General features: G+C 33.1%; 1 protein-coding gene across 4 annotated transcripts in view; it reads right to left on the reverse strand.

Moving 5' to 3' along the window:
* Window positions 1-24,961, reverse strand: part of LOC309622492 (uncharacterized protein) — a 639,059-nt gene that overhangs the window by 461,550 nt on the left and 152,548 nt on the right. The window lies entirely within an intron of this gene.

Below are 24,961 nucleotides of genomic sequence, written 5' to 3' on the forward strand. Positions count from 1 at the left end.
TTTTTGCTAAGATCTCAAAAAACTGGACCATCTGTTTCAAGCTGAATTAAAAAGTTGAAGCAGAAATGACTGCAAATCACAAGGATGTAATGTTGCAGTGACAAAAGTGGGTAATCAAGGTGGGTTACAAAATTAGCAGGGCCAGAACAAAATGCAAGACCCCTTGCTTAAAAATTATTAAGAATTTCAAGATGGTGACAATAAAGCATTAAACCAAGCACCAGGCGTGTCTGAGTAGGGACCTTGTGTAACTGCACAGGCTGCGTCCCTGTGAAGCCAGGCCTGAAAAGGATGGCTCTTGTGCGTTGGAGGTCCCTGAGATGAGAGCATGTAAAAGTGGGAGCACTGGATGGGGGGATGGGCACAACATGATAGGGCTGCTTGTTCTGGTAACTAACGACCTGGAAGACTGAGACATCCACAAGAATATGTGATAAACAGGGATGTGCAGTCCAAGGAGAAGTTTCCCTCACTGAGAGCAGGGAGTTAGGTCAGCTCTCTCCTGCAACTGCAGCTGTGTCCATCCACGGCCCTGGGAATCAGGTAAAAGTACCATTTTCTTTCTAGTTTCTGGGGTTTTGCAAGTCTGGAATAAACCCTATGCTCCACCTTGATTTCACCATTACTATGAGTTCCAGGGAGGTAAAGACCAAGTCTGACTTATTTCCCCCACTTCTAGCCCATAGTAGATTTGTAATTATGTATTCAATTAACCAGTGACTGGAGGAGTAAATAATTCCATCATGTGGTAACTGACCCAGATAAATTTTTGGAAGAAAATATAGTCAACATTGGAAAATTTTATATTATGAAGCTGGTTTGGGAAATAGCTCATCGAAAGAAGAAATTCCACCTTACCACTTTTTAAAATCTGTTTATAAGAGTAAATAAATGTATTTCCTTCATAAGGGCAGTTTGGATCAAACACCAGACTGATTCTGACTAAATACCAAAACGTCTAGATGATTCTTCGTTCTCATTTTCTTAGCTCTTTTCTTCCAAGAATAGGATAGCTAGTAATTAACATAAGATTATAAAAATATTCCATAAGTATAGGAAGAGCTATTAAAATATGATGACAGATCATGAATCTAATCTACCATTTTTCATGTAATTTGGTTAACCAGGGAAATGCAAGTCACTAGAACATCTACTAAAAATTACATAGTGAGTCCAAAGAATACCCAAATTATTCTTCTTGTGATTTGCACAAATAATTTAGATTATTCAGAATTTGTGACAGTCTTCAACAATATCATTATTAACACAGATTGTCACTTATTTCCCTAGAAGGAATGAGTCCTCTACATTGCCTTCAAAATGAGAAATATACAGAAAAGTAAATATGGTTTAGTTAATATGTGGACTTTTGACTGCTCACAGATATCACAGAAAGGGTTTATGTTCAGGTAATAGTTTGGGATTATGATTCCCGAACATGTCTGAGAACATCACTTGAGATTCTTTTTTAAAAAATACAGATTCCCAAGCCCCTCCCTGGGGATTCAGTTTCAACATGTATGGGATGGGAACCAACAAATATATATTTTTTTTTATTGAATTTAAGGTACTGTTTATGTTTGGACAATTTTGGAAAAAACTGAGTTAGGCCTTTCAAAACAGAAAAAGCTGATCACATGTTGACAGAGGACTGATGTGAATGTATATGTTAATCTACATCCGATTTTTCAAAGAGATTTTTCAAACAACGTTAGGAAAAATTAGAAAAAAAAAAAACTTCTATTTCTTCAAGAGGATAGCTTTACTAATATGTAAAATAAGTTTGTGTTTAGCAATGTCTTATTTTTTTATGCATTAATTCTCCCTACCCTTGGCCAAAGGCTAACTAGTTTCAGATTTCTATGAATGTGTGTCTTTCCTGGATGGCCTGTAGCACATATTCAAAAGTCTCTTTCCATACCTGATGGTTAACCTTCTCTGGGCACCAAAGCCTAAGATTGCTTAGATATGTACCTTATAAGCTGTATGAGAAAATAACTTGCCATTACCAGGAAATAAGCTGCTAACTCCATGAACGTTTCTACACAAACATTTTTTAATTACCAACAATGTATATTAGATTATTGGAAAAGTGAACAGTCCCTGTTCTTGTTCTCCCCTTCTTGCCTTCACTAGTCATTTCCCGTGTCGGTGAGTCCAACTGGGATTATGCATATACTCTGATTTACTCCCAATGTGAAGTTGGTATGGCTGTGTAGGCATAGATGACATTCATATTCCTTCCATGAGCATACTCTAACAATGCTCTTATGTGCATAAGTTTTGTACCATTCTACACCACCAAGTGAAGAAGATTCAGGTTCATTATGTGCCTTACATGTATATGTAAAAACTTCCAACAGAATCACATTTGAAAACACAACCCTGAAATTCTTGGCATCCTGGGCACCCATGTTGGACAAGAGGGGAAGGGTTATACAGTAAGAATGATTCGTTTTCAATTTGTAGACATCCATTATCTATGGAAAAGGAGCCAGAATAAACCTCTCAAATGGTAAGCCTTCTTCATGTAATATCCTCCCAGGTGGCAGTTCAGGCACCAATCACAAGAACTTCATTAGGTAGATTCAACCCATGTCTAAGATTTATAGAAAATGCTAGCTGAAATCAAGTAGTTTGTCATGCAAAAATTATTAATGAATCTAGTATTTATGATTCAGTGATGCTGAGTTTCCAACAACTATACACATCTTTCTCTTTTTGTATGAATCTGCCTCAAACCGGTGGTGTGGACTGAACTTCTGCAATGAATCAAATTAATGCATTTGACCTTGAAAGACTGACAATCTGAGCTTGTCCCTCCACCAGACTTTCCACTTTTGAAAACATACTATGGGGTTCTCCCACAACTTCTTTTCCTTCCACCATCACTCTACTTATTGGAAATATTAGTGGCCTATTGTTATTACAGTCACAGTCCTTTTTTTTGAATGCAGATTGCCTGGTTCAGCAACTGTAGATTAGATTTGAAAGAGAAGAGATTCAAATGCAGTAATGCTGCCAGAAGACAGCTCCTTCACTGATTTAGAATCAGTGAAATGTGTGACAGGAAAGACTATGTGTTGGCAATTGGGCTTGATACATCTTTCAACAGCAAAATGGAAACTCTCTTCCCTTGGTTTGCAGCTATAGATCACTAAAAACATCTCAGAAGCGAAAGGCTGCAGAGGCCCTGCCTTCTCCTTCCTCCTCTCCCAGGGTGGTGACATATATTTCAAAATTAGATGTGTCAAATCTTTCACAATTCATTGCTGAGGCACATGCCTAAAACTGTCTCTTATTGAAAAAATATATTAATTACATTTCTGCTTTTTATCATGTAAATTCAGGGCTCATGAAAGGAACCAGATGGACAGCTTTTGGAAATGAATCCTTCCTTTGATTAAAAGACAAGGAATGAAGTTTCTACATGCTCCATCTCTGAAAAGCTTCCTCCTAAAACTTTTAGCCTCACTGAAATGGTTGGAAATTGTGAATGCTAGGTTTCCACTGTGTGTGTATATGTAGAGGAGTAATTATTAGTGCCAACATCAGTCTAAGTTTCCTAGTAAATATTATATTTATTGGATTTTTGCACCTTTAAAGATGAAAGCACTTTAATTCATTAAACACCATTCCATACATCATGTGAATGCAAAACTTTATAAAAATTAACAGAGTACATACAACTCCAACATTTCAAATGTTGTTCTTCCTATTCTGAAATCTCTTACTCATTTTATGAGATTGAATTTATTTGTCAGTAATTTTGTCTACTAAATAACTCATCTAACTACTAGAAATATGCATTTTTAAAAATTTTATGAAATAAATATTTACTTAATACCCATTCTATATCAGCCCTACTGTAAGATAGTGATACAGTGGTAAACAAAAAGACACTACTGAGGGCATTGGCATTCTAGTAGAAAATGCCAAAAGCCAAGACCAAGGAAAGTGTAAAATGCTACGATATCAAACTAAGGATATAACTTACTCAGATTTGAGGGTCAGAGAATATGAAAAGGGTAGCTGCAGAAATCTGGCATCTTGCAAGAACCTGGCTCAGCTAATCTGGTTCAAGTGATGGCTTATGGTGGGATTTGGGGGTGGTTTTAGGTGAGTTGGCGAAATGTGTTTCATATTAAAATTTAGAAATTCACAGCTTAACTTTGTTTATGAGGTTCTGGTGCCAATATGTTACTGCTAGTATCTGGTAAAAAAAAAAATGAAAAAATAAGTACATAAATAAATGCATTATAAAAAAAACTATAATAAGGAAGCCCATCAAGGGCTAAGGGCAAAGACTCATCATCCACCATGCAGGATATCTCTTAACAATATATTAATATTTTAAAAATTGCTCACATCTTACAATTCACCTTGGAGCATGATTTGTACTTCGACCTTCTTCCTTTTCTGGTCACATTGGCTTTGGGACACAGCCCAACCCAAAAGACAAGAGCAAAAATAAACCTAAAGACTTAGCTTAAATTAATGTCCTGGCTTACTGATCTCATGGTAAAATAGAACTCCTGGCACAACAAATCCTATTGGTTTATCCCATTTGATGGAAGTTTTGCTGGTTTTCCTGGCTAATTATTAAGATTAGTTAACTCTAGTATTTAATTCTCAGGTATTGACAAAATGTAAATTGTGTATTTGGTGATGTTCTGTTGCGTGCTTCTTCCAGAAACTGGAAAGTAAAAGTTTTTACTTGGTTGCTGGTATCCTGGGTTAAGTAGTAAGGCTCAAAACCTTAGTCTTCAAATACTAGTTTTTAAAAACCTAGGCCCAAAATAAAATGAATTATACACTTTATATTATACAGTACTCAGTCTGAGTTTGATTCTTAAGAATCACTTTTTGTAGATTGATATAAATTCCATCAATAGTGATTTGAGATGTAACAACATTAAAATAATAATTGATTTCATATGTTTGAGAATTAGTCTGCCTTCTAACACGATATGGTTTTAATTCTGAAGAGGATTTCATGAAATGTTTCTTCAGCTGAATTGATTTTCATGGTGTTAAGTATAGAAAATTATACCTCCTTTGGACTAATTTTATTAGCATCATCTTGGAGCTCTACGTCCCCTAAAATGTTGCTTATTTTCTGCAAAGTCCTCCTGACCTACCCCAAAACACTTGGACGCTCCACGAGAGTAGGAAGCTTCACTACCTTGTTCATCAATGTATTCCAAACACTTATATAGACTGGCTCATAATAACTGCTTGTTATATATTTTTTATTTGAATGAATGATGGGTGAATGATTCCATGAAGTGTACATAACTGGAGTCTAGAGTCAGTATGTAGTTTCTATATGAATAATAAAAATGAGCAGGAAATTTTTTGTAATGTTGATAAAAACTCATTTATCATTGTGCTTTGATATAACAGTATATCCAATTTGATCCCCATAGTTATTCTATGAAGAAAGCAGTCTATATTTTACCTTTTGTATCAAAGTTGAAACCTAAATCTGTGATGGTGACAGAATGAGAGGACAAGACTTTTTTTTAAAGTTTTTTTTTAATTAATTTTATTCGGAGTATAGTTGATTTACAATGTTGTGTTAGTTTCTGCTGTACAGCAAAGTGAATCAGTTATACATATACATATATCTACTCTTTTTTAGATTCTATTCCCTTATAGGTCATTACAGAGTACTGAGTAGAGTTCCCTGTGCTTTACAGTAGGTTCTTGTTAATTATCTACTTTATATATAGTAGTGTGTATGTGTTAATCCCAATCTCCCAATTTATCCCTCCCTCCCTTTCCCTCTTGGTAACCATAAGTTTGTTTTCTATGTCTGTGACTCTATTTCTGTTTTGTAAACAGGTTCATTTGTACCATTTTTTTAGATTCCACATATAAGCGATATCATATGACATTTGTCTTTCTCTGAGGGCACAAGACTTTTGAAGAAGCAGAGCTGGAAATCACTGGAGTCTCTGGAGAGAGCCAGCATAGTGGTTAAGTCTTGGACTAGGGAACCGACTGCTTGGAGTGAATCTTGGCTCTTCCTTTTACAAGGTCATGGGTGAGTTATCTAAGCTCTTGGTGCTTCAATGGATTCATCATAGAGTTATTGTGAGAATCAAAGCACTCAACATTTATAAATTACTTAAAACAGTGCCTAGCAAATGGAAAACACTCCATAGATATCAGCATTTATAATTTCAAGCCGAGGGTGCTTCCTACCCTGGACTAGAAAGAAAGGGCTTTCTTCAAAATTTTCTTTAAAATTTACCTTCAAATATCTGTACATATTTTATGATACATTTTAAATCATAGAAACCTGTGCATACTCTAAATGCTATATTTAAGTGCTGTGGTTCTAATATTTTATTTTCTATTTATATTTTTATTATATCTATCATAATTTATAGGGATTTTTAAGTTTCAATTTAACTTAAAATACTTTATCCAGGAAGGAGGAGTAAATGGAGAGAATTCACTCAATGATGAAACAGAATTTTATGGGAAGTAACAAACAAACAAACAAAAGTGGGAATTGTATCTCTCCTCTCAGTTAGCTGACTATAAGTGTCAGAATATATCTGTAAGGACAATGTTCCTAATTCATCTTTCAAATAGGAAACAGTTCTTGTCCCAATTTTTAATTGATTTGGTGATATGTAAAAACAAAGGACTGCAAAATCGTCTATCAGGAATGAGAATACTATGCCAAATATTTATCATAAATAGATATATTTCTTCAAAATTAGCTGAAATCCATCCATTTCTGTTACTCCTGAGTGGTGCTAACTTCAAACTAGATTAGGAAACAAATAAGTTATTCAATCTGATTCAACTGAGGAGTCATAAGGATAAAAAGCAAAGCTGCATATTTAGCATACTACTAGTACCAAACTGAATTACAAATGATTTAAATACTTAAGTTGAAAATTAAAACCAAAGAAGTACTGAAAAAAATTTTAGGTGACTATTTTTATAATCTTGGGGAGGGGAGAATTTCACGAACATAGCATCAAAAAGAAACACCAATAAAGAAAATTTTATAGGTTTGACTACAAAATAAAAGTAAAGCTTTTGTATGACAAACAAGCATAAAAATTTTTAAATCAAAGAAAAAAATTTTTTTAAATATTTGCAAAATAAGTGAAAGGCAAATCATGTTACTAAGTAGCTAAATCTTATCACCTAATAGATTAAACACAGACAACTCAACTGAAACAAATGAGCAAGGTAAGCAAACAGGCAAGTCAAAAAAAAAGAAACACAAATGAACATATAATAGATGAAGAGATGTTAACCTCTCCATGTAGGTACTACAAATTAAATATCGTTAAATTGTTCAAAATATTAACTTGGATTAGTAAGGGTGATAATGTCCATTTGCTGTGAATGGTAAGGGTAAATGAGTATTCTCATTATGTAAAGATAAAAGTATAAATTTGTACAATGTTTCTGAGAATTATCTGTTGATAGATAAAAAATAGAAATAGACAGATATAATCTATACATATACTTACATATGTATTTATATGTATAATTTTCATACTCAAAACTCAAAATTTCTAGTTATAGGAATTTAGTTTATGCAAAAAATCAAACCAAATATGTAAAGGTATGTACACATACACATACACACACATACATGTATATTAAAGTTGAAAAATTAGAAAAAGAATTATGGTACACATACAATAAATTATTATAGTCTGTCAAAAATGGTGATAGAGCTCCATGCTGAAATAAAAAAGGCCCATAATATATGCTCAATTAAAAAAAGATTGTAAGTCAGAATGTAGATTACAATCCCTTTTGTTATATTCATTAGAAAAAATTGGGATAGTGTTATGCCAACACATATTTTTTAACAACCTTTAGTGGGATTTGTTTTTTCATATTCTAAAGTTCACCCATTTCAAGCATACAATTCAAGGGTTTTAATAACCTTACCGAGTAGTGCAACCATGACCATAAATCCATTTTAGAACATTTCATACCCCCAACTAGACCTCTTATGTCCATTTACAATTAATTCCCCTTCCCATTCCGAGCCTCTGGCAGTTGACAATATATTTTCTATCTCTATAAATTTCCCTTTTCTGGACCTTTCATATAAATAGACTCATGCATGTGGCCTTTTATTCTGGCTTCTTTCTCTTAGCATGTTTTTGACATTCAACCATGACTTAAAAGGTGTCACTGTTTGTTCTTTTTTATTGCTAAATAATATTCCATTACATTGATATACATTTTATCTATCCATTCACCAGTTAATGGATATTTAGTTTGTGTCCAGCTTGGGGCCATTATGTATATGTCAACATATTAACAGCAATTATCTCAAGGTGTTGGGATTCCAAGTGCTTTTCACTTCTTGCATATACATTTCTGTATATATTTATACTTTCTTAATAATTGGGCTAAAGGTTAATTAAGGTAGTAACACTGTTTTTAATGGGGCTCAATGTAAAATGATGAGACAGCTGATTTGTTTAGAAATTTAGATCCCAGTTGAATAATTTGCATGGCAATTTTTCTCTGCATCCCTATCCCCTTTATGCTGATTTATATAGAAGTTTATAAAACTAAGAAATTTGGAAACTTCCCAAAATCCTCTTAAAAATAAGTACATAATAGCCAGTTTTGTCTGTTGAAAGGGAGTTGACCCAGACACCATTTTTTTAAACCTACTACTTTAATTTTTAATCACACTTAACTTTATTAAAAGTTTGAATATTTTGATGAGACAGTTGAATGCATATACATATACATACATAAATATATTTAATATTTTATAGAATATATCATGTATAACATAATATACCATATAGAAACATATAGCAATAGAAATGTGAATAAAGAATTTTCTAAACATAAGTAACAATTTGAATGGTTTTGATATATTATAGTGTTTGTTTTTAAATCATTTACACTCCTTGTCTCCAAACATCAATTTATTGCATATTTTACTGGGTCCCCCTATGCTAGGAATTTACTGTGGGAATGTAAATCATACAGTTCTGCTTTCAGGGAACTTTAAAGAGCAAAACTTATGAAAAGTTAACCTTTGAAAAGATGAATTAAGGTTAAACATTAATAAGAAACAGCACAATTTAATTAGCTGCCCTATGTTTTGTGTTGTAATTTCAAGCCAACCACCAAAACCTAATTCATAAAGAATCTACAGGTGAAGCAATAAATTCTTCACCAAAAGAAAATTGATCCTTTGTATATCATCATCATTATCATCATCACCATCTTTTATAATTTTGAGAATCTGTCCATTTAAAGTTTAGGGGAGTGTTTGTTTCTTTTGTTTTGTGTTTCAAAACCTGCCTTAATCATGCAACACTGAACTGGAATATCACTAACGTCCTGAAGCCTGGATTAATAAATTGCTTTTCATAAATCAAGACAATTATGCAAATCCCATTAAGCCCTTAGAGCAAAAGCAGAAATTTTAACTAGTATATGCAGGATATCCCATCTCTGGGAGCTGACACACCCATTGGCACTTTCTTCTGGGAGTATGAGCTGCAAACTGGACTGATGTATTATGTTCATTGATGACTGGGAAGAACTCGATGAGTTGAATTTAGCGCTAAATCTAGAGAACTTTGAAAAGTGAGTTTATTGTGGCTAGCCTGAGAAGAAGAGGCTATTTCAGAATTGTCAATGCGGCCCTAAGATCAGAGTGTACACTTCGGTAGAAACAAATTAATAGTAAACACAATTTTCAAACCAGTATCCAGCAGTACCAGGTTTAGAAAGAAAGCTTCTGACATATTTAGGACGATCTTGTAAGACTGGAATGATAATAACCTGCCTCATTAGGTGAGAATGGATATTAAATGAGACAATTGATAAAGATTTTAGCACTGTTCTTGTTAACGTAACAAGTACTCAATAGATGTTACCTACTTATTGTCCTAAAGTACATAGAAAAGACACTGTTGGATTTTGACAGGAATGACTCTCCATAGATTATGTCATCATACACTAAGGTGGTGTGAAAGGATCCAGGCAGCCTTTTAAAAAGCGTTGAATGGAGTCTAGGTACTTTTTACTTTCTTTAGGTGTCACATCTGAAGGGGTCTCACACATCTAGATCCATAGATTAGTCGGAAAATGAGAAATGCTATTTTCTGTCATAACATAATCGCAAACACTGAATATAAAAATCAAAATGTAGGAAATCAATTTCAAAAATACTTAAACATGATTCCTTTATGTATTTATTTCTGCTGGATGCATAAATTCATTTTCTTTTTGTTATATATTAGGTGACTCTTTACTGAAAATAAAATCAATGAAACCTGCCTCACTTTCAGCTAATTTGATTACTTTTTTTAAAAAAACATTTGATTTTGAACTAATTTAGACTCACATGAAATTGCAGAAAAGTCCTTGGTCCCTATCACCCAGCTTTCTCCAACCCTGACATCTCCCAAAACCGTAGTACATTATCAAAACCAGAAACTGATTGGCACAATTCAATTAACCAGACCATAGATAGATCTTGCTCACATTTCAGCAGTTTTTGAATTCACTCATTCTTGCATGTTTTTATATGTAGTTCTATGGCATGTTACCATATGTACATATCTTATAACCACCCCTGAAATCAAGATACAGAGCTGTTTCTTCATCACAAAGGAACTCCTCATGCTGCCCTTTTACAATCATACCTTCCTTGCCTTCCCTAATCCCTGATAACCAATTTTCTGTTCTGCATCTATTTAATTTTAACTATTCTTTTTAAAGGACATAATTTCAATTTAAGACATAGCTGTGAAAAATTTAATAACAATTCTATGTTTTTTTTAATGCATGTTAAGCAGAGAGATTATGTATTCCTCGTTGGGGGTATCTGGAAATGGGTCATATAGGTGCAATAATTCATAATATGAAAATTTCAACTCTGGCAAGAATTCACAGGAATATAAATTCAGTTTATGAAACAGTGAGATACTGATTATAACTGACTGGTTTTCAGGGATACAACTTAATTCTTATGGGTCACACTCATTACTGTCTTAGATGATTGTTAGTTTAGAGGTGCGTGAGAAAAGAAAACATAAGGCAGTGTTTTCCATTTTTAAATAGGAAAAAGAAACGCACTGCTTTGAAAAAAAAAACAGAAATCTTCTTGGACTTAAATGAAATCTTATTTTTTCAACTGGAAATTTCTAGTGAGCCTACATAATTAGAGCTTGAAAGTATGGGTAAGGCAATGTTTAATGTTTTAATAAGCATGGATCTAAAACACAATAATAAAATATCTTTCTTAATGTTAGTAAATTAATCTTGGAATAACAAATTTTAATGCTCTCAACTCTATGTCCTTGCATACTTTTTACACAACATTCTCAAGGTTTTTCTTTCTCCTTCCCCAAAATGAAAGTTATTTATTTGGGCTTTTATAATATCTTTCCACCACCTAGACTGTACTATTAAGTACAAGTCATTTGCAGTTTGAAACAAAAATGACAATAAAATTGGTTTATTTTTCACAGCAAGAGTTGTAGGTAAGTTTTAAGGAACCGAAGCATGAAAACAGAAGACCCAAGAGTTGAACTGCATGGAAACAGTGGGCAGCTCATGCTAAGTAGGACTAAATCCATTTGTACCAGTGTATTTAACTCTGGGGGTCAAGAACCTCAGAACCCCAAATTCTCATCTCATCATTAATATTTATTGTGTTGCATGAGCTTTAGAATTCTAGTACTCAGGTATATGAATGCTTACTTGAAACAGAAGTTCTTTTATTTTTTTTAGTGGGAACATCTTCATAGAAAAAGAGTGGACAATTTTCTATCCAATAATATGCAGTCCCACCATACATATTTTAAAATTTCTATTTATTTATAACCCCACCTTTCCTCACAGAGTATTCGAAGCAGATTTCTAGGAAAAGACTTTTAATATAAAGTAAAAGAGAAACAGAAAATCAGAACCAAGGAAACGATTATAAAAATATGTTGATGATAAGATTCTGCATATCTAACATGATTATTCTTGCTTAAAATTTGGATCTGAAGTTTCCAGCAGTGAAATCAAAGTTATGTGCCCTTATTAGACAGGAGGAAGAATTTAAATTTATCAGACTTAATATATAGGACACTAGTTCCTCAAAATATTGTATGGCAAATACAAACATAAATTTTACTTCAAGTTTTCTTAAACATTTTCCAAGAAAACTTGACAACATAATAATAAAATACACTTTTGTGAATATGATTCCAGGGAAGATATCAAATACTCTCCAGAATGAGGTTATAGCCAGTTCTGGAATCAATGGGGCCTCAAATGGCAGCTTCTTCCTCAGGGTGAGAGAATGATAGAGCACCCCTTATTTACTCCCCCTGATCTGAATTCCACCTAATGTACTCTTCTGGTTGTCTAAAGTGGTCCAGGGTTTGAGTTAAAATTATTTTAAGGAATGGTTGAATGCTTCCCTGAACCTGACTTTTGAAAGAGCCCACACTGCTATGATTTTGCACTGTTGTTTAGTTTCAAAGCATATACATCCCTAAAAACAGGTGCCAAAGCTCTTTGTTATTGTCATAACGATATGAATTAATGTTTGAATCTGAATAAAAGAAATTTCACTACCATACAAAGAAGAGGTACCTAAAAACAAAGGCAACAATTTCTTCCAGATTGGGTACCTCAAATGTCATATTTTTTGTGTGTTGAAATTAACTATCTGTTTCAGTTGTATCAACTTACAGTGGCAGGAAGATAACATGGAAGATAGCATAGCATAACTAGAAAGTACCCAATCTGGAATCCAGTGAGTTTTCTTTATCCTTCTACTTCACAATGTACTTCATTAGCTTACGACGGATTTAAAGTACGTAAATATATTGTCGGGCTATTTATTTTTTCCAACTCTTACTGTTTCCAATGTTAATTATATTGATAGGTCTGGATTTACATTCTTTTCATGTTGTAGATGTCTAGGACAGAAAAGCACTAATTAATTCATGTCTAGGATGAAAAATGCATTTATTTATGTCTAAATGAAAAACAAAAGAGCAACTCTATCTTTCACATATAAATTCATCACTTGGTGACAATACAAGATGTTCTTGCTTGATTTAGATACTTGGTCTTAAAAGAATGTATCGAATAATAAGTGGCTCAGGTTATGCAGGAATATTGAAAACAAAACTTCCTTTAATCTATTATTGACAGGAAGGTGACTCTTCTCTAAATTTCACTGGGAAGATTCCTTCATGTTGAATGTCAATGAAGCTTCTGTTCATGTGCTTTTGCAAACAATGAAAGTGGCATGATCCTTTCCGCATCAGGCCAGGTAAAGGACTCGAAGATCTCCTAAAAAGAGCCATCTGTCTTTGAATGTGAAAAAGTGGATGAAACTATTATATTTTATCAATAACTTCAGGCAAGATCTAAAGCCAATACAACTTGTGTATATAGAAAAATTGGGGTTCTTGGACAGATGAGCATCCAAAGATGTTTTTAAAATAAATAAAATGGGTCTTATCAGCATAATTTCAGGTAAAAATGAATCTAATCTTCAGAAAACACTATATCCTTCTTGTCAAGTCTATTTCTTTGCTCTTTTAACTTTTGCTTTTCTCCATATAGCTTAATGTTTCTCTGCACCATTTCTCCCTCCTTGAATCACCTGAAAAGTAAAACAAGTATTTGAGATGTGCTGTAAACAAGTAAGACCATCTGACAGCTTTTGCTTGAAATCTTACCACTATGGTTTCAAGTTCTGTTCTACCACAAACTTACACTTACCCTGAGCAAATTATTCTACCTCTTGGGCCTCAATATCCTTGCCTAAAAAAGGAGACAAATACCTATAGGGCAGGACTGTGGGAAGAATCAGGTAACAGATGATCATAATGCCTAGTAGGTGCTATATAAATAGTAATATAATTTGTTTTATTTTTCTATTAATGGACTTCTACTTCTGGTGATATACCAGTCAGTAGTGCCTAAATGAAGTTGCTTTCCCAGTGATGGAGAACTTAATTCCTAAGGATAAGTTTCAATCTGTCTCTCTTATTCTCTTATAGAATTCATGAGGGCATTCTAAAAACGTATCCATGATCTTAGTTCTTATCACATAAATGCCTTTCCAGAAGCACATTTGTGCTATAAGATTGAAGTGGTAGCTAGTTGTGTTGGAGGGCAAGGGGCAGGAACAAGACAGAGCACAAGGAATGTGAAAGACAATTTAGTGCTTCCTCCTAGCCTGCATTTCATCTTACCCTTTGCTGTCTATAGACTATTCATCAGCATTAACATGCACCGAAATCTCCTTTGAAATTTTAATCAATTTAACATTGGTGTATTTATAGATTAGATGAAATAACTTTTGCTGTCTCTTCCAAGCACCTTTGTCATTTGAATGGCTTACAGCCCTCATATTTCTCAATATGAATTTCGAGATATCCTTCTATTTCAATCTTGTTTTCAAAGGACAAGGTGGAAGATGACAATGGTAATGAAGATTAACGGAAAGACTAATTATACAGTCACTGGTGGGGGGATGAGGCGTACGGCTAAATCTTTCTGTCACGAATATTCATAACTAGTTCAGTTTAAATGCCAGATTTATGAGAACAAGTGATCCATCTCTATCACGCGCTGGATACTTTATTTAAGGTAGGTTCAGAAGAATCTTAATTTTTTCATGCAAGGCTATTCACTGTATATCAATCCTAAAACATTGCTCTCTTTCCACTTCCCTGTGTTTGTCCTACTTACGCTTAACCACAGACATTTAGATTGTCTTAAATAATGATTATATATTAGGAATCTCTGTATTTTTTCAACACTCACAAAACATTTTTTTTCTTTTTAACCTGACAACTGTTCATTTGATTGGTGACAAATTTGTGTGCCATAAACCCAACATGAATGGATTGCTAATCAGTAGATTTAATTGCATAAGGGAGGTATTTTATTTTATACCTACCAACATTTTGATACTAGTTGATATATACTATAGTTATTTCAACTACAGTATATATCTAGTATTAAATTAGCACATGATATAAAGGCTGAGTTGGCCATAGTAAGTTAATGTCACAACTAATGTAAAGAAGACTTAATTGTAAACATGCCATTTGTCAAGTGTGTACAATTATAACTATGCCCAGTTAAAATGATAAATATATCAATTGAAAAGAGATTTTTCTCTTCCTATTCTTAGATAATGGGTTTTTTCCATCTCAGTTAATAAAAACAATAATTAAAAATTATTCAAGGAAATATTTAAGTTATATGTAAATAAAAATGAAAACTTAAGAGTTTAATATTTGAGGAGAAATGTCTGTTGCTTAAAAATGCATTCTAGACCATCAAATTCCCTAAAGCTATGGACTCTACCGTTCTTACAGATAGGAAGTATTGCTCTTGGTCAATGTATATTGAGAACCTAAAGCAAAAGCCAGAATTTTGATCCTTCCATCCAGTTACTTTTGAGGCATTGCTATAATGATAAAAGAGAACATCTGACAAATTATTCTAACAAGTATTTTTCTCAAGTAATTTGTTCTTAAATAAGGGAGGGAGGTCTCTAATCTGATATTTAATTAGTGCTCATCAAACACAATCCAAAGTTCATAATCATGCCACTTAACCCTCAGTTTTCCGTTGGCCAGGTGCCTTTTCAGTTTGGGATACTTGTCAGGCTACTAAAAGTTGCTATGAGTACTTTTATCAACCATAATGATGAGAAAAACAATTCATGGCTTTGCATAGTCTATAAATCTCCATTTGCCAAAGGAATTATTACCGTGTATGGATTACAGTCCATCAGAACACTGGGAGTCTATCAAAGTCTATTATTTCAATTCACTGTGACATACGCAGTTATGAGATCCAGGAAATGTCATAGCAAGTTGACCCCCAAGAAAAATGTTTGAAATAAGATTGTTCCTTTTGGGTATTTCTTCCCTCAGCATTTACTCAATACCTTCAAGCTTCTTTGTGATCTCTGACTGTTCCCAATGAATCAGTTCTCCTTCATATCTCTAAAGACCTTTCCAGGTCTCTTCCACTTCTAAACATGGCATTACTTCCCTCCTCCTGGGTTCACAGCAAATATTTACATTGATAATTGATCACAGTGCTTTTTTCTAAGTTTCAACATGGATTCAGAATCTTTCTCAAGCTTGCACTCAAAAATAAAACCACTATTCAATTAGAATCAACATTGGAAAATGTAACGTATATCCATCCTTTGCCTTAAACCAACTAATAGCTGGAATATTAGACAGGTAGAGGGGAGTCAAAGCAATAAGTCAATACAGTAATTGGTACTTCTAATATCTCTCAAAGAAGTTGGTTGGTTATAAATAAAGTTCACCTGAATATGTGTTGTGCAAATAGTCCAAATCGTTTATGAAATATGGAGGGGGGGGGCAGAGAGGAAGGGAGGAAAAAGGAAGAAATAATTTTTTTGTAAATATTTTGCTTTTGGCTTATATGATAGTTTCCTATTGCTACTGTAACACATTACCAGAAACTTTGTGACTTAAAACAATACAAGATATTTTCTTACAGTTCTGAGGGTCAGAAGTTGAAATGGCATGTATGGGACTAAAATCAAGCTGTTGGCAGAATTGTTTTTTATGGAGGCTGTAGGAGAGACTCTGTTTGTTGCCTTGCCTTTTCTAGCTTCTAGAGGCTGCTTGTATTGCTTGACTCATAGTTCTTTTCCTCCATTTCAAAGCCGCAATGGTTGGCTGAATTCTTCTCACATCCAATCACTCTGAATCTCCTGCCTCCCTCTTCACTTATAAGGACCCTTGTGATTACATTGAATTCATGGGGATAATCCAGGATAATCTTCCCATTTCAAGATCCTTAACTTAATCACATCTGCAAAGTTCCTTTTTACCACATAAGGTAACATATTCACAGGTTCTGTTACTTAGATCAAGAACATCTTTCGGGAGCCATTATTCTGCCTACCACAGTCTCTATCTACGAGCAACAACAAAAGAAATAAATCAGGACAAGGAGATTTAAATACCTATAGTAGAGGAACTATACTTTAAATATCTCCTTAACAATCTGCTTCTGATCATGTTTCTAGGAATGTAGTATACTGTTGTAGGGAGCAGGAAGGAGGGTAATTATGCCTGGGTTGAACCAAATCTTGTCTACACATTTACTTACTGTGTGTCCCTAAGGGACAAGTTACTTCAGCTCTCTGAGCCTCAGTGTTTTACACCTGGGAAGGGGGTGATAAAAATATGCTTGTCTCAAGGGCTCCTTCTAAAGATAATATGCTATAGTCCATGCAAAGTGCTTAGTACAATCCTTGGAACACAGTAAATCCTGCCCTTATCTTTCCTGGACCTGTTCCTTAAAACACATAACATATTCCGTAAAGTACTGTTAAATGAATGTTGCATGAATGATCTTACCAATGATGCCACTGTTGGATTTAATCATTTAATGATGCAAATTTCTTTGATTCCTCTTTGTACAGCATAGGAAATAGCTTAGAATGCTTAAACTCTAGCACTTTAGTCATCACCCCAAACTCCATACAATGAAGACAATGGCACATTTAACTCTATTCTGGTCATTTACCATCTGGTAAACTAAACAGGTCAGAGATAACTTTTAGATCATCCTGACCATCTTAATAGAGTTAAACTTCACATTTTTAAGATGTGATAAAACATTGGTAACTGAGATGCAGTCTTCATAGTATTGCTTGAGACTTTATTAAATCTTTGTTCATTATATGTAGTATTAGCCAGTCAGTATTCATTTAGCTAACTAAAGTTTTAGAGTTCATGTTTCCACTTCTTTCAATATGACATTTTTTAATGTACAACATCAAGTTCCAGGAGGAAATATATTTTTGACAGGTACAATTAATATTTTAAAACTAGATGGAACAAAATTAACACCTCCATGTCACCAAAGCAAAGCAAATCAAGAGAAGGGAAGAGGAAAGTCTTACTCTTCCCTAGACAAGCTAGAGAGATTAGCTCTAGTCTAGTGACTTCTAAAATTTTAAAAAAAATCTAACTTCTTAATCTGGGGTATAACATAGCTAATTGTGTTAAAGCATTTTAGAACAGATAAACAGATCTAATTTTACTTCATGTTTTACTCTCAAGCCTCTAATGCCAGTCCAAGGTATCAAAAAGGCATGGTTTTGGAGGAGAGTAAGGACAATATATCAAACAATTGTATTGAACTACTCTATGGGATAAAAATAATGGAATTTCTAGAACAGACCTGGATCCAGTCCAAATAAATCAATGTCTCTGCATCCTGTTGTACTTCCCTGTACTTCATCTCTACCTTTCAGCAAATCAAATCTACCCTGTGTTCAGATATTACATGTTTATCTCCCTAGAATTTTAACTCTAGGTTATTTTAGGGTTGTCAAATTTTGAAAATGTTACCAGTAATTTTAATTAATTTCATTTCATTCAAAAAGACAAAATCATCAAAAAACAATAAATACCTCAGTGAGCAAAAGCTAGACTGTTTTGTGTCAAGGCTTTTACAAAGAGAGAGAAAATTCTCATAATTTTTCATTCTGCAATTAAAATAGAGAAAATTTCCTCAATACCTTCTAGACTTAAAACCTAAATTTAGAAGCTTTCTATCTCAATGATTTTATTGAAAGTATTGTACCAATATAAAAAAAAAACCACAATGTTTAAAATATCTTCATTCAACATTGATCTGATACAAGAGATAAAATCCACCTTGTTATTTTGGGTTGGATATGCTATCTGGTAGGCTTTCCCAGGGATTTAAGTGACAATATTTCTGATAACTCCAGAGTGTCAGTTGTTGAAAGTTCTTACCGTCAAATATATGAAAGTTCATACCATCTAAAATAAAGACGTTAAATTCCAACCACTTAATATGAATCTGATTTCCCAGAAAGCAAATCTATCCAAATAAATTTCAAGTTGATTATATTTGAACCTAGTGAATCTGATATTATAAGGCTGATAGAAAGATGACTCAAATGGAAAATTCTAATACATATAAGCTAGTAGAGAATATGGGTTAAATATAATTAGGCTGAACTAAGGTTACTCATATTAGTAGAAAGATTATTAGCTACTGGAAATTAAAGGAGTTTTCTTTCACTAGAAAGAACTAAAGATAAGTTGAAATTATTTGTGTAAATAAATAATTATTTATTAATAGATGAATTATACACATATTTTTGGGAATTAGACTAAATTAGAAAGAGTACATCTAAGAGCAGCCTAAGGAAGCCATTTTGCCACCTATTTAAAAATGATTAATTGGTGTTTGTGTGCCACTGGCCAGAGATGGCATGTACAGAGCAAGTACTACAACTTTTCTTTCTAAATAATAAGTAGAAAAATAAATCTCAGTGATTATGAAATTTTTTCCATTGAGCTTAATATCTGGTTTCTAAGCAACTACTACTAATTACTAAAATTTGTAGGTGAGATGAGAATTATTTCTCATCCTTGAAATCAATTATCACAGAAATATACACCATCAAACCAACTGCTTTTCTGTGAAAGTTTGGCGTTACTCCGGATTGCTGTCAGTAAGTAGAAATGTTATGGGGACATAAAGGCATATGAAGGGGATATGAAAAAGAAGATTAATTGGAAGAAGTATTTTTGACCACTTTAGAGTTTTTGTCTGTATTTTTAAAATAACCAACCTGAACTCATTAAATCAAGGAATATTACTGTGTAATACTGTGAGTTTGATAGTGTTCTAAACTTTAATATATATCAATAACAATCTTTTAAAAAGACAAAAAATCTTGCTTGCATGAAGCTTACATGCCAATTTGGAGAAAAAGACTATTAACTAATAATTAATAAATAAATAAAATCCACAACTTGTTAGATTGTGATAAATATGACAGAGAAAAAACAGAGAGGGAACTGCCTGTTTCATCTCTAACCAGTAAAGAGTTTAGAAGTTATCACTCCCATCTTTACAACAAGAAAACCTAGACAAACTGGAAAACAATGACTTTTTTTGACCCATCAGAAAACTGAGTCATGAGGGAAATTGCTACCTTGAAATCTGTTTGGAAATGTACATCCAGAGAGATATAACAGATGAGAGGTGATAATGTGAAGCAGAAGACAATGAAGTTATAAGCCTCACTGTAGAAACACTTAAGTAGTAATTTTGACAAATGATCCAAGAATTGCGGTACAATTCCAAAAGGTTTAACATGATTATAATTGGAACACCAGAAGCAGTAGAAAGAGAAAATGGAGCAGAAAGAATATTTGAAGTAATAGTGGATAAGAAATTTCCAAAATTCATCCAGGTGTTTTAAAAAACACAGATCCAGGAAGATCAGAGAACTCCAAGTAGAATAAAGAATCCACCCTCCCCCCAGAAAAATCCAGATCTAAGCATTTATAGTCAATCCTCAGAAAATACAAAACAAAGAAAATTTTGAAGGAAGCTTGAGGTGTAGGTAGAATGCCTTGCCTATAGAAAAACAAAGATGAGAATTAAGTGACTTCTCATCCAAAACCATATAAGAAAGAAGAGTCAAATATTTAAAATGTTGATAAAAAACCCAACTCACCAAACTAGAATTCTATATCCAGCAAAATTATCATTCAAAATAGAGAAATAAAGACTTGTGCAGCCAAAGAAAACTGAGGGAATGTCTCACCAGACCAATATTGTAAGAAAAATTAAAAGAAGTTCTTCACGCTGAAGGGAAATTGTATAGGTTTAAACCTGAATCTACATAAAAAAGGGAAGAATGTTGGAGAAGTAATAAATGAAGGTAAAACAAAATCTTATTTTTTATTTGATCTAAAAAACAGCTGTTTGCTCAAAGTAACTATAGTAACAACATGCTGGGTAATCATAGGCTGTGGATAAGTGAAATGCATGACAGCAATGCCACAAAGGATGGGAAGGAGTATTGAGAATGCTCTAAGTTACCTATACTACATGGAAAGGTGCACAGTTTTTTTTTTTTGAAGATTGATTTATATTCATTTAAAATGTATATTGTACACTCTAGAGCAATAAATTTAAATTTTTTTTTAAAGTATAATTGATATACTCTGAAAAGAGGTAAAATGGAACCATTCATATAAGATGCTTAATTAATATCAGAGACGGCAGAAAGAGAGAGGGAAAAAAGAGGGGAACAAATACAATGATTAAATATCAGCTAAACTTAAAATGTAAATGATGTAAATATACCAATTAAACTTTGTAAGTTAAATGAGTGAACAAGCAAATATAAACTAGAGACAATAGTATATTGTGCAAAAGAAATCCACTTCAAATATAAAGACTCCAATTGGCAAAAGTAAAGGCATAGACAAAGATATATCAGAGTGACACCAAGTAAAGATATGCTGGAGTAGGTATATAGTAATTTCAGACAAAGAAAACTTCGAAACAAGAAATATTACCAAAGATAAAGATGAGCATTACATAATGTTAAAGAAGCCATGTTCAAAGAAGATGTAAGGATTCTATATATGTCTATACCTAACAGATTTTCAAAATGTATGTGGTAAAACTGATAGAGTAAAAAAATAAATATAGAAATTCAATAATATAAAGACTTAAACACCCTTCTGTCAGTAATTCACAGATTAAGCCAGCAGAATATCACAAGGGATATGATAACTGGAAAAGTGTTATCAATAAATTTGATCTAATTGACATTTATACAGTGTTTCACCCAACAAAAGCAGAATATACATTATTCTCGAGTTCACAAGGAACATGCACCAAGATAGTCCATATTTTGGGTCATAAAACATGCTTAAGAAAATTTAAGATAATATAAATAATAACCTTCAAAAAAGAAATTACCAGACTAAGAAGGTTTTACTAGTTAATTATGACAAACATTCAAGGAAGAAATTCCTCGACAATTCTTTCAGAAAATAGAAGCAGAAGAAACATTTCTTAACTAATTCTATGAAGTCAGCATTACCCTAAGATCAAAACCAAATAAAAACATTACAAGACAAGAATACTGCAGACCAGTATCCCTCATGAACATACATATAAAAATCCTCAACAAAATATGAAAAAAATTGAATCCAACATTGTATAAAAAAGAATTATATACCATGACCAAATGAAATTTATTTCCTTTAAACAAGGCTAGTTTAACATTCAAATATCAAAACAATCTACCAGGCTAAAGAAGAAGAATCATCCCATCATATCACTTAACACAGAAAAAGCATTTGACAAAATCCAACACCCATCTGTGACAAAGATTCTCAGAAAATTAAATAAGTGGAACGTCCTCAACTTGGTAAAGAACACCTAAAAAAACCTATAACGACTATTATAACTAAGACACAGGATTCTTTCCCCCTAACATCAGGAACAAGGAAAGGATGTCCTCTTTTAGTATTTGTGTTTAATGTAGCACTTAAAGTCTTACTGCAATAAGATAAGAAACAGCAATACAAACATACACATGGGAAAAAATTGTTATTTTTTTGTAGACAGTACAATTGTCTACGTGAAAAAGCCCTTGAATTTGTAAATAAATGTCTGAAACTAATAGGTGAGTATACAAAAGTTGTAAGATACAAGGCTAAAGTAAAAAGTCAATTGATTTCCTACATACTAGCAATGAGAATTTGGAATTTGAAATTCCCAAAATTCATTTACACTAGCATAAAAATGTAATTCATGGATATAAATCTAAGAAAATATGTATAGAATATGTATGCAGAAAACAACAAAATCCTAATGAAGTCTATTAAAGAATAGGTAAAGATGTTTTCCATGATCATTAATTGGAAGACTCTACATTGTTAAATTATCAATGCTTCCAAATGATATACAGATTCAATGCAATTCCAATCAAAGTCCTAGAAAAATAATAATATATATATATCAACCAGCTGATTCTCAAATTTGTAAAGTCAAAGCTTCTGACAATAGTCAACATAATACAGAAGAACAAAGTTGGACAGCTCATACTACTGATTTCAAAACTTACTCTAAAGTGACCATAATCAAGGCCATGTGGCATTAATGAAAGAATAGACAATCAATCAATAGAACAATAGGACATAATAGAATCAATAGAACATAAAAGAGAGTTCAGAAGTAGACTTACATTTGTACACACCACACAAATCTTGATAAAGAAACAAAAGCAATTCATATTCAAAGTTGTTTATCAACAAATGGTCCTGGAAAATTTGGATGTCTATATGCAACTTTACACATTACACAAAAATTAAATCAAATTGGATCAGAGATACAACTGTAAAATGGAAAACTATAAATCATCAAGAAGAAAATCTGCATGACTTTGTTTGGTGATGAGTTTTGAGATACAACACCAAATCATAGTACATAAAAGAAAAAATAGATAAACTGAACTTTATTAAAATTAAAATATTCTCTTTAATTATTTTAAATTAATTAAGGCTTGTTTCAAAGCCTAGTATGTGGTCTATTCTGGAAAACATTCCTTATGCAGTTGACATGATTATGTATTCCACAACTGTTCAGTGGAATGTTCTAAAGGTATATGTTAGTGTGAGATACAGATTGTCGGTTTATGTTGTTTCCTTAAGTCTTTCCTTGTGTATCTTTTGACTACTTGTCTATTATTGATAGTGGAGTAATAAAGTCTCCCCCAATTATTGACGAACTATTTCTCCTTTCAGTTCTGTCCATTTTTTATTCATTTTATTTAGGTGCATGTAAGTTAGGTATGTATGTGTCTATGTGTGTTTTTTTCTTTATATATTCTATTATCTTGCTGATACTTTCTATTTTAATATTTGACTCAAAATCATTTGCAATTTCCCATTGGAGCATTTTTTACTTACAATACTGCCTTAAAGTCCTTGCCAGATAATTCCAACATCTCTGTTACTTTTTCATTGGTATCTCTTGATTTCCTTTTCCCATATGAGTGGAAATATCTGTGGTTCTTCATATGCCAGGTGATTTTTGTTTTATTGTGTTCATTTTGAATATTACATTTATGAGACTTTGGGTCTTATTTATATTCTATGAGTGTTGATCATATTTTTAGCCTTGTATAGGCTGTGTTTCCAATGTCAGTTCAGTTTTCAAAGCCTTGGCAGTGCTATCATTTCTATCCTGCATATGTATAGCCCAGTGATCAGTCTGAGACCTAATGAGAGATCTATTTCTTAGCACACTTCTTAAAGTCTATGGTATGCGAATTAGGATCAGACCCATGTTTGCATAGGTCTGGGGATAACCCAGGAATTAATAAACAAAATTATTGCTTTCCCAAGATATTTCTTCCCTATAATATCAGTGGTACTTTCAAGTCCACTAGGTTTCACTTTTTGGTCTTCTGGTCAGAAACTGTCCTCTACTGTGATTGCACTTCCTCCAGAGCTATGTGGCAGGAGGATGAGGGAGAGGGAAAAAATCAACAGTTTTGTACCACCCTCTTGGAGATGTAGCTCTACCAAAGAGAAGGAGTTTCGGCTGTAGGAAAACCTGTGTATGGAGTGCAACGGAAGAGAGAAAAAGGAGAGGGGAAAAATCAAGAGATTTCTCCCACTTTCTCTGAACTTTAGGAGTTTCCTTTTCTGCTCCTCAAACCAGAGCTAGACGGTTTCTCCTTGATCTTTCTGTGTCTGAACCATAGTGCTCACTTCTGAGTTTTATAGTTCATTGCATTCAGGCCAATAAATATTGGAGGAAAAAAATAATAAACTCTGTTTCATGGTACTTCAAATTCTTGTGTTCTTTCCTTTCCTGCCTGCTCAATATTTACTTTTCAGTAATCTCAAATACTGCTCAAGCAATTTGTGGAGGTTTGATAGTTGCACTCAGTGAAAGGGAAATGTTGGCATGTGTTTATCTTTACTGGAATTGGAAGACCATCATTTTTTTTAGTTTTTCAACATTTCAGAACAATTTTAAGCCATCATTAAACTTTGGTAATTTGTTTTCTTACATTTTTTGAAACTTCTGAGGGGAGTTTAGGTGG

The sequence above is a fragment of the Balaenoptera borealis genome (genome assembly GCF_965194805.1).
Source record: "Balaenoptera borealis genome assembly, chromosome: 2".
In the NCBI taxonomy this organism is placed as follows: Eukaryota; Metazoa; Chordata; class Mammalia; order Artiodactyla; family Balaenopteridae; genus Balaenoptera; species Balaenoptera borealis.